This window comes from Oncorhynchus mykiss, chromosome 20 (genome assembly GCF_057628025.1).
Source record: "Oncorhynchus mykiss isolate SJ-2025 chromosome 20, ASM5762802v1, whole genome shotgun sequence".
Classification (NCBI taxonomy): domain Eukaryota; kingdom Metazoa; phylum Chordata; class Actinopteri; order Salmoniformes; family Salmonidae; genus Oncorhynchus; species Oncorhynchus mykiss.
Genome location: NC_143041.1, coordinates 23280112 through 23292118, shown reverse-complemented (window position 1 = coordinate 23292118; position 12007 = coordinate 23280112). Strand labels below are relative to the sequence as shown.

At 41.3% G+C, this 12007-nt stretch overlaps 1 protein-coding gene across 2 annotated transcripts in view; it reads right to left on the bottom strand.

Moving 5' to 3' along the window:
- The window catches only part of LOC110499153 (uncharacterized), a 114884-nt gene extending 103589 nt beyond the window's left edge, over positions 1 to 11295 (bottom strand). For both annotated transcript variants that reach the window (XM_090212625.1, XM_021576100.3), the window contains exon 1: positions 10886 to 11295. The gene's annotated coding sequence lies outside the window, so the exon portion shown is untranslated. The remainder of the gene's footprint in view (positions 1 to 10885) is intronic.
- Between the last annotated feature and the right edge of the window lie 712 nt (positions 11296 to 12007).

The following is a 12007-nucleotide window of genomic DNA, read 5'->3' as shown; positions in this document are numbered from 1 at the left end:
GGTGAACATTTTGTTATTTGCTTATGGCCTTATAGAGTTGGTTGAGAGCGGTCTTGGTGCCAGCTTCGTTATGTGGTGGTAAATAGATGGCTATGAATAATATAGATGAGAACTCTCTTGGTACATAGTGTGGTCTACAGCTTATCATAAGGTACTCTACCTAAGGCGAGCAATACCTCGAGACTTCTTTAATATTAGACATCGCACACCAGCTATTATTGACAAATGGACACACACCCCCACCCCTCGTCTTACCAGAGGTAGCGTCTCTGTTCTACTGGTGCATGGAAAATCCCGCTAGCTCTATATTTTCCGTATCGTCGTTCAGCCACGTTAATCCTTACCCCAAGCGCCTATCAGTTCCATCGAAACTGATATAATCCCTATAATGGTGATATTGAGAGAGATACATTACACGACCAAAAGTATGTAGACACCTGCTTGTTGAATATCACATTCCAAAATCATGGGAATTAATATGGAGTTGGTTCCCCCTTTGCTGCTGTAATAGCCTCCACTCTTCTGGGAAGGTTTTCCACTAGATGTTGGAACATTGCTGCGGGGACTTGCATCCATTCAGCCACAAGAGCATCAGTGAAGTCGGGCACTGATGTTGAGCGGTTAGGCCTGGCTCACAGTCGGCATTCCAATTCATCCCAAAGGTGTTCGATGGGATTGAGGTCAGGGCTCTGTGCAGGCCAGTCACGTTCGTTCACACCGATCTGGACAAATTTCTATATGGACCTTGCTTTGTGCACAGGGGCATTGTCATGATGAAATAGGAAAGGGCCTTCCCCAAACTGTTGCCACAAAGTTGGAAGCACAGAATCATCTAGAATGTAATTTTATGATGTAGTGTGAAGAGTTCCATTCACTGGAAGTAAGGGGTCTAGCCCGAACCATGAAAAACAGCCCCAGACCTTTATTCCTCCTCCACCAACTTTACAGTTGTCCGTGTGCTCGATGTTATACACCTGTCAGCATACGGTTGTGCTGAAATAGCCGAATCCACTAATTTGAAGGGGTTTCCACATACCTTTGGTCATGTAGTGTATCTCAAAGGGTTTGAGATACAGAACTATGCAGTCATAACGTGTTGCATCAGGAGTCACAGTTGAGAGATCTAGCTGTGAAGTCTAAAAGCATTCTCAGACACTCAGATCAGCACAGGAAGAAAGTATAGCACACTTTCAGTCTTTTGAAATATTAAAGAGCATCGCTGGTAGCTTTAAATAAAAGAGTGAACCTATCTTATTCTATGCATTTCCATCCTGTGTGAAAACGCATATACACTTCACTCAGGATGGAAAGTCTGTTATTTGGTGTGACAATCTCTAATGTGTACCAAATGACTCAACAGCACAGTGACGATCAATTGAAATAACAACTTATTGCTCTTCTTCTATAAAATACTGATTCTCCTGTCTGCTTGTATGCTGGGGTTCACAGTCTGGACTAAAGGCTCAGCAGACAAAGACATACACATTAACTGTCTAGTTAGAGATAGACAGATGGACGGACGGATGGGCAAGTAGACAGGCAGGCAGAACTGTCTTTCTGACAGGACGAGCCACCAGCAGCAGACACTGATAACTCGAGAGCACAGAGGATTTACGAGCCCTGATAAACAATAGACGGGTGAAGAGAAGAAGCCGTAACTTTCCTCTCCTCTAACAGCCTTGGCCAATCCCAAAACATGGCATTCTGTAAACACAGCCATCCTCTCAGAACAAACCTTTAGCGTGATGACACCGGGACTGCCAGTGAAAACCTTTGCCCGCAGTCAAGTGAAACCTATTACCAGTCACAATAGGAGAGTGCTGCAAGGCAGCTGGCCACCTCTCTACCCATGACCTCCAACGGAAACTGTGGAGCTGACAGGTAATTTACACAAATGTACCCTGGCTTGTCGTCTCATCTGTAGCCCTACTCCTGTGTCACTGTCTGCAGCCATGCGTTCCCCTGCACACTGTTGAATATGGGGGATATTTGGTAGCAAAAATAATGATAGTCAACTAATTGTGTCCTCTCAGAAGACAGGAAATGGAATTTGAAAACGTATGCTTAAGCTTACTATTTATGAATAAGTCGCTTGCAGGATTTGAAGACATTTACCTCTGCTGGTTTTGCTTCCAAGATTCTCATCTTGCGTAACAGATTAGTGTTGCCTGTCTTTGCAACAGACAACAGCATATGGATAAACATGCACAATCACACGGCTTCACTCATAGCAGGGCATCCTCATAACAGACATCAGAATTTCAGAGCGACCTATTGACTATCACAACAAGCTATCTCTGCAGAATGCACCACTGAAGCCAGCTTTTACCTTTGAGCAGTGTCAGCACTGCTGAAGGCAGATGCATGCGGAGGGGTTTAAAAGCATTGAAGCTTAAGCAGCCTCGCTATAGCCCACCGTAAAAGCAAACCATAGTCATTACTAATCATGTACAGTGTTCCATTTCAAACAAATAGTGTTAAGGCCAATCAAATTATAGGATTATCTTGATTGCTTCCACCGTTGGGGCAATTTGGCTCGTTGTCCACAGTCCACTTTACAAAGACAAACAATGTCACTGTTGTATTGAGGGTACTAAAATAATATCATAATAAGACATGCGACAAGTTAGTAGTGCCCAAACACTTTAATGTGAATGGGGCTAGTTTTTCTCTCTCACGTTCTATCTAAAATGTTCTAGAGAAGTACTATTTGCCTAACCTTTTTATTTTATCTCAATCTCTTCATTCAAAGACTCAATCATGGACACTTACTGACAGTTGTGGCTGCTTTGTGTGATGTATTGTTGTCTCTACCATCTTGGCCTTTGTGCTGTTGGCTGTGCCCAATAATATTTGTGCTGCTATCATGTTGTGTTGCTACCATGTTGTTGTGATGTTGTGTTGCTACCATGCTGTGTTGTCATGTGTTGCTGCCTTGCTATGTTGTTGTCTTAGGTCTCTCTTTATGTAGTGTTGTGTGGTCTCTCTTGTTGTGATGTGTGTTTTGTTCTATATTTATATTGTTTTTTTTTTTTAAATCCCAGTCCCCGTCCCCGCAGGAGGCCTTTTGCCTTTTGGTAGGCCGTCATTGTAAATTATAATTTGTTCTTAACTGACTTGCCTAGTTAAATAAAGGTAAAATAAATGTAAAAAAATAACCTTGTATGATCAAAAATTGATTGAAGTAATAAAAAACATTATTTGTTATAAATGGTTTGATGGTTTATAACAAAAAAAAATGTGTATTAATTCAAGCCATTTTGGACATCAATGCCTTAATTGGCATTGGAAGTAGATATGTAGGGTGACATACATTTATTAAGCACGACTCTCCAAAGGACATTTTGACTACCAAATAACAGACTACGAAATATATTACTGGCAATGAAATAGCACTTAACAAACATCTCACACATGCCAAGAATGCAAGCTAAAACACTTAGACTCTCTCTCTGACTCTCACAGGCCAAAACACAGCTCTAAACAAAGTAGCAGAGGAGGCATTTCGGCTCTAACAATAACAGAGTGCCTCTTTAACAGGTTTTATTTTCATTAATCACACAAGGCTACTGCAAAGCCCTCCATCTGCAGCAAAGCCAAGACAGCTCCACAGATTGTGCTAGTTCTGTAGCAGCCCCTAATTATAGCAGCAGGAACGTGAAAAGCTTGACATAATCACAGATTCCAAATGTAAACTGCCCTCTTTAGTGCCAGCAGCACCACCCCAAATCCTACAATGTGATATTGCTTGTTTGGCTTAACCTTATTGTCCATGGCTTTGATTGCATTTTGATTGTATTTGTATGCATTTTGTATGTAACTGTAAATTGAAGGACTGTCTGAAGATTAGCCTAATGATAAGGCTAAAACGATCCAAATCAACAACAACAACAACAACAATATTGACCTGCTCAGTATCTATTTAAAATTAGCAGCACAGTCAGGAACCTCTTTATGGGATGAATATGACTGTACAATCTATGAGCTCCTTAGCCATCCAATGATTTCAAATGGAAAAACACAAAAGCACAAAATGATGAAAAAGACAAAAGCATAGGGGTTAGTGAGAGGGAGTGAGAAACTGTGTGTGTGTGTGTGTGTGTGTGCGCGTGCGTGCGTATGGAAGGAAACAAAACAAAAACGTGGGAGGAAGACAAAATAATCTCTCAAGCTTGATCAGTCACCAATAGTGTGCTGTTTTTTTAGCCTGGCTAACAATGCGAGATAAAGAGGTCAGCAGACAATCACAAACACTGTTACACCAAGAATCAATTAGGTTCCTTCGGACATGGTTAGTGCTGTATACCACTTTATCCTGTCTCTGAAACATAACATGTTATCAGGGCATTATGTTGGGTTCCTGGGCATTATGTTAGATGCAATCTGTTGTGGATCTTATTTCACAGCTATTATGTTCCTGCATTGCTTGCAAATCAAAGCCCCAATACACAATAGACAAATCATTCTAAGATATACAGTGCTACCGCACAATTTAGTCATTAACCTGGGCCTTACACTAGACATATTTTCCAATTCATGATCAATTTGTGATCAATTAACAGATCAGACACCAGATTGTCTACAAAATGTTTTTAAGGCATTCATAATGAGGTGCAACCATCCAACTTAAGTTTTTGCAGATAGTTCTCAGTGATAACATGAGAAGATTCTTGTGCATCTGAAATCTATGAATACTTAACTGCTGTGGTGTTTCTAGGGAAATGCAATGGCAAGCAGAACTGCAAAGGTGATAAAGGAGGTATCTTTGTGTGGGTGTGTGTGTGCGTGCTCTGTCAGTTCAGTATCTGTAGATATGTCTCTGTGTACAATCTTAGAAAAAAGAATTCCAAAAGGGTTCTTCAGCTGTCCACATAGGAGAACCCTTTTTGGCTCCAGGTAGAACTATTTTTGGTTGCAGGTAGAACTATTTTGGGTACCATGTTAGTTAGACCCTCTGTGTAAAGGGTCCTACTATGAGGACAGCCGAAGAACCTTTTTAGGTTCTAGATAGCAAATCATTTTCTAAGAATGTATGGGGTGGGGAGGACAGTAGCATTGGGAATACAGTGATACAATATCGCTACCTTTGTCATCCCATCACAGAGCTAATAGCCAGAGAGAGGAGCCTGGTTGAAGACTCTGGGGAAAGCAAGCACTTCATAAAGTGCAACAAATGAAGACAGACACTTTCGGCTGGCCTTAGTAATAGAGGAGAGGGTTACTATTTTCCAAGGAAGCATTTGACAGGGTGCCTGGAATGGTCATGTATCCTTCTCCCCTAAGGCAGCTGTAAAATCGAGCAGTCTCTGCAGTATAATTCATCATCATTAGCATATATATCATCATACATTATGGGAAATGTTGTATCTGTACTAGGCCTCTCCTTACAAGAAAAAAACATATGTAAAATTTTTGCTTAAATTTCATGTGAAACCATATTTTCACATTTATTGCATTTTGAGTTCACATGTTAACACCACCTTTTCACATGTGAGGAGAATAACATGTTTTCACCTTACACGTGATTGCAGTTTCACATGTGAAAGTTGCAGTTTTACATGTTAAAAACATTCACGTGAGAATTGGATATGCAGTTTCACATGTGAAAAACTCATGTCTAAATTTCACATGTTTTTAACATGTAAGTTTAGATGTGAAAATCAATACTGTTAAAAAAAATGTTTTTGCAGTTTCACATGTAAGAAAACTTCACACTGTCACGACTTCCACCGAAGGTAGTTCCTCTCCCTGTTCGGGAGGCGGTCGGCGTCGCCGGCCTACTGGCCATCACCAATTTATTTTGTGATGTAGCTCAGTGAGGTTGTGCCCAATATTTTTTATTTCACGCATTTAATTAGAGTGTTATTTAGGAGCTTGTTTGTTCCTCCTTGCGTGAGTAACGGGTGTGTCTGTTGTTGAGGGCGTTTGACTTTTGGATTGTGCCATACCTGTATTTGGTGGACTTGCCTATTAAAAGTACGCATCTCAGACATTTCTGCTCTCTTTTGCCTGACTCCTTCACCTACCTCCTAACGTAACATTGTCACACACACATTACAATCTCAATTTCACATGTAAAGTTGCAAGTTCACATGTGAAAAACACAATAACATGTCAAAATCTAATTTGCAGTTTCACATGTAAGAAAACTAAGAAAACAAAAAACGGTGATATCATGGATGGTCAGTCCTTGATCCATAGAATAGTCTATGGATTTGAGAGTGGTTGCATTTCTCTAACGTCATCTCTTAGTGTTTTACCCAAACTATGGGAAAACACTTCGTTAAAGTTTCAATTAAGAATTCACGCTTTAAACAACTGACTATCAGTGTTATTATATAGTGCAATCCTCTAGTGAGTAAGTGCCATATTAATATCAAGCAAAACTTCTGAAGTCGAGAACAACACTCTTATTATTGCAAACAAAATGTTTAAATGTGAATGCAAAGAAATTGTTTTCCAGGTGACACAGTTAAATAAAATATCTCCCTCTTTCCTGCAATTATCCCCAATTTTGGTTGTTACCCATGCCTTTGCTTTCACTGCCTTTTTTCCAGTTGAAGGTTTTGGCACATTCATTCCAACAACATAGCAACCCGGTATCCCACTGCTAGTTTCCCTCTGAAGGGAAAGGAGGGTCGTTCCCTGAATTGGAGACCATATATAGCATGAAGTGGTAAAAATGTATGTGTGGGGAACAAAAACTAGAACTGAACATGTGAAACTTCACACGTGTCTGAAAACCAACCACATGTTCAACAAAAATGTTTTTCTCACTTTCATTTTTCAGGTGAGTTGTCGATGTTGTTTTATTGTAAGGGTCTCTTTATGTTTAGTTATACCAAGACCTCATCTGATGTAGAACTAATTCAACATTCAATGTAGGCTATTAGTAATGGTATGTATGTTGACAATAGCAACATGACAATCTCATAAACTCACTGCCACTCACTGTGGCAATTGCTGAAAATGCAGTTAAATGTTACAGAGGTATTCCTCACAAAATTAAACAATTCAATGTTTTTACACAGATTGAATAGAAAACACTTTCAGTAAATATATTATGCTAAAACATTTTGAGTAGAGCCTTTATTCTATTACTTTTCGTCAGTATTCAGGTGTATTTTTTATTTATTTAAGGCATACAGTGCATTCGGAAAGTATTCAGACCCTTTTACGACATTTTGATAAGTTACAGCCTTATTCTATAATTGATTATTATGAAAAAAATGTTTTACCCCTTTTTCTCCCCAATTTCGTGGTATCCAATTGTTTAGTAGCTACTATCTTGTCTCATTGCTACAACTCCCGTACGGGCTCGGGAGAGACGAAGGTTGAAAGTCATGCGTCCTCCGATACACAACCCAACCAATCCGCACTGCTTCTTAACACAGCGCACATCCAACCCGGAAGCCAGCCGCACCAATGTGTTGGAGGAAACACTATGCACCTGGCAACCTTGGTTAGCGCGCACTGCACCCGGCCCGCCACAGGAGAGACGAAGGTTGAAAGTCATGCGTCCTCCGATACACAACCCAACCAATCCGCACTGCTTCTTAACACAGCGCGCATCCAACCCGGAAGCCAGCCGCACCAATGTGTCGGAGGAAACACTATGCACCTGGCAACCTTGGTTAGCGCGCACTGCACCCGGCCCGCCACAGGAGTCGCTGGTGCGCGATGAGACAAGGATATCCCTACCGGCCAAGCCCTCCCTAACCCGGACGACGCTAGGCCAATTGTGCGTCGCCCCAAGTCAGAAGATTACATACACCTTAGCCAAATACATTTAAACTCAGTTTTTCACAATTCCTGACATTTAATCCTAGTAAAAATTCCTTGTCTTAGGTCAGTTAGGATCCCAACTTCATTTTAAGAATGTGAAATGTCAGAATAATAGTAGAGAGAATGATTTATTTCAGCTTTTATTTCTTTCATCACATTCCCAGTGGGTCAGAAGTTTACATACACTCAATTAGTATTTGGTAGCATTGCCTTTAAATTGTTTAACTTTGGTCAAATGTTTCAGGAAGCCTTCCACAAGCTTCCCACAATAAGTTGGGTGAATTTTGGCCCATTCCTCCTGACAGAGCTGGTGAGGTTTGTGGGCCTCCTTGCTCGCACACACTTTTTCAGTTCTGCCCACACATTTTCTAGGATGAGGTCAGGGCTTTGTGATGGCCACTCCAATACCTTGACTTTGTTGTCCTTAAGCCATTTTGCCACAACGTTGGAAGTATGCTTGGGGTCATTGTCCATTTGGAAGACCCATTTGTGACCCAGCTTTAACTTCCTGGCTGATATCTTGAGATGTTGCTTCAATATATCCACATAATTTCCCTCCCCCATGATGCCATCTTTTTTTGTGAAGTGCACCAGTCCTTCCTGCAGCAAAGCAGCCCCACAACATGATGCTGCCAACCCCATGCTTCACGGTTGGGATGGTGTTCTTCGGCTTGCAAGCCTCCCCCTTTCAAGTTATGTCGATATAGGACTTGTTTTACTGTGGATATAGATACTTTTGTACCTGTTTCCTCCAGCATCTTCACAAGGTCCTTTATTGTTGTTCTGGGATTGATTTGCACTTTTCACACCAAAGTACGTTCATCTCTAGGAGACAGAACGTGTCTCCTTTCTTAGCGGTATGATGGCTGCGTGGTCCCAAGGTGTTTATACTTGCGTACTATTGTTTGTACAGATGAACTTGGTACCTTCGGGCATTTAGAAATTGCTCCCAAGGATGAACCAGACTCTTGGCTGATTTCTTTTGATTTTCCCATGATGTCAAGCAAATAGGCACTGAGTTTGAAGGTAGGCCTTGAAATACATCCACAGGCACACCTCCAATTGACTTATGTAAATTAGCCTATCAGAAGCTTCTAAAGCCATGGCATCATTTTCTGGAATTTTCCAAGCTGTTTAAAGGCACAGTCAACTTAGTGTATGTAAACTTCTGACCCACTGCAATTGTGATACATAAGTTAAATAATCTGTCTGTAAACAATTGTTGGAAAAATGACTTGTGTCATGCACAAAGTAGATGTCCTAACCGACTTACCAAAACTATAGTTTGTTAACAAGAAATTTGTGGAGTGTTTGAAAAACATGTTTTAATGACTCCAACCTAAGTGTATGTAAACTTCCGACTTCAACTGTAAATATTCAGACCCTTGGCTATGAGACTCAAAATTGAGCTCAGGTGCATCCTGTTTCCATTGATCATACTTGAGATGTTTATACAACTTGATTGGAGTCCACCTGTGGTAAGTTCAATTGATTGGACATGATTTGGAAAGGCACACACCTGTCTATATAAGGTCCCACAGATGACATGCATGTCAGAGCAAAAATCAAGACACCAGGTTGAAGGAATTGTCTGTAGAGCTCAGAGACAGGACTGTGTTAAGGCACAGATCTGGGGAAGGGTACCAAAACATTTCTGCAGAATTGAAGGTCCCGAAGAACACAGTGACCTCCATCATTCTTAAATGGAAGTGGTTTGGATCCACCAATAAACTTCCTAGAGCTGGACGCCCGGCCAAACTGAGTAATTGGGGGAGAAGGGCCTTGGTCAGGGAGGTGACAGAGCTCCAGAGTTCCTCTGTGGAGATGGGAGTACCTTCCTGAAGGACAACCATCTCTGCAGCACTCCACCAATCAGGACTTTATGGTAGAGTCGCCAGACGGAAGCCACCACTCAGTAAAATATATATGGTAGCCCTCTTGGAGATTGCCAAAGGGCACCTAAAGACTCTCAGACCATGAGAAACAAGATTCTCTGGTCTGATGAAACCAAGATTGAACTCTATGGCCTGAATGACAGAAACCTGGCACCATCCTTGCGGTGAAGCATGGTGGTAGCAGCATCATGCTGTGGGGATGTTTTTCAGCGGCAGGGACTGGAAGACCAGTCAGGATCAAGGGAAAGATTAACGGAGCAAAGTACAGAGAGATCCTTGATGAAAACCTGCTCCAGAGCGCTCTGGACCTCAGACTGGGGGTGAAGGTTCCCCTTCCAACAGGATAACGACCTTAAGCACACAGCCAGTGGCTTTTGGACAAGTCCAACCTGACAGAGCTTGAGAAGATCTCCAGAGAAGAATAGGAGAAACTTCCCAAATACAGGTGTGCCAAGCTTGTAGTGTCATACCAAGAAGACTCAAGGCTGTAATCGCTGCCAAAGGTGCTTCAGCAAAGTACTGAATAAAGGGCTGAATACTTATGTAAATGTTATATTTCCGGTTTTTATTTTTAATACATTTTCAAAATCTTCTAAAAACCTGTTTTTTGCTTTGTCATTATGGGGTATTGTGTGTAAATGAATTCGCGTTTAAAAAAAACACATTTATAATAAGGCTGCAAAGTAACAAAATGTGAAGAAATTCAAGGGGCCTGAATGCTTTCCGAATGCACGATATGGTTTGTTAAACCTTGAAATCAATGGTTTTTGTTTGGCATACATTTTAAAGTGAAAAATCAGAGTCTCAGTGCTATACCGTTACCATGGAATTGCCCACATCCTGATAAAAATCTTAATTTACAATCTCCTCACGTAGCTCACAATCCATATGACCCAGTATTCGATCACACACAACTTTTCCATTTACGAGCAAAACTTAATTTGCCAATGTGTACTACCAAAATATGCAATGCGGTACAAAATAATAGATACATTACAGCAACATCGACGACACTCTTAGAGGTTGCACATCCTAAAGGTACACCACGAAAACATGGTACAATGTCCTGATATTAGTCATTGATATGTCGGAGAAGAATGCTACTTTTGCCATTTGATATCATTGAACCTATAACAAACGACATGCAGAGGAACGTGACATCCTGTTGATTAATCACATGCGAATGTTTAAAACGTGTCACTTACCGGAACATTATGTTGGTTAAACGTTGCAGAAGGACAGCAAGGTTTCGGTGAGTTGGTCTGATCGCATGTTACTATATAGCATAGCCCACGGAATAAGAGATGCGTTGTCTATTACACCGGCGTACCGCAGGCAACACGCTGTTATTGGCACTGCAGTCCGCAGCTTCGAGTTCCATCAAGTGTGGAGGTCATCAAATTGAAATAGACATTACGTGATGTAGATACACAAAGGCGACGGTAGCCTATGAAGTGCTGAAACGGACAGCTCCTTACGTTGTTTCCTATGGGAACGAAATATGCCGGTGGAGCGTCTACTGCAACATAACAGTAGGATATTCTATCTTTCCAGACATCACAACACACTAGAGCATGCTCACACCATCTCACACCCTCCCTTCCGGTTCGAGCATGCTCAGTCACTGCAGCCCAGACTCATTAGTTTGCATGCAGGTATGACAAGTTATTCAGTTGTTGTGGGGAGGGATACGTGAGCACGGCTAGACTACAGTCTGATGTCATTGGATGGCAATGCTGTTAACAAAGACTTGTCTGGCACTAAGAGACTGAGGATATTCTGGGAGTCACAGGTGTTGTCCAGACCACTGATAAGGGGAGTACAGATGACATGATTTTGCTTATAGGTGTTACTCATAATTTCTATACATTAACACAGCATAGCCTACTCCTGGATGAAAATCTGAGATAAGCAAAATACAGTATATCTATGGATTTCGTGCTTAGGAAAAGTCAGGAGTTGATAATGAACACACTATGGAAAGTTCCTGGTGCGAGTGGAACCCCCTCATAGATGTATCAGTGCAGAGAGAAGCAGGCTATGATTTATGTGAGGTTTCATTGGAAAACTCAACAGAAAGGTAAGATACCATATTCATTCCCAGGCTCCTGACACAAACACAAACATAAATACACATTTTAAATACTTTATTTTAACCCACAAATTACATTACAGTCGAGAAGGATATGGATATCTGGAAACTTATTAATATAGAAAGCACATTCTTCTCCATACAGCTATCCTGCCCGTGACCGCTGACACGGAGCAGTACCTTACGAGCTGGCTTGCCTTTGTTCTATGCAGGCCTGCAATCTGAAGTGTTGTCA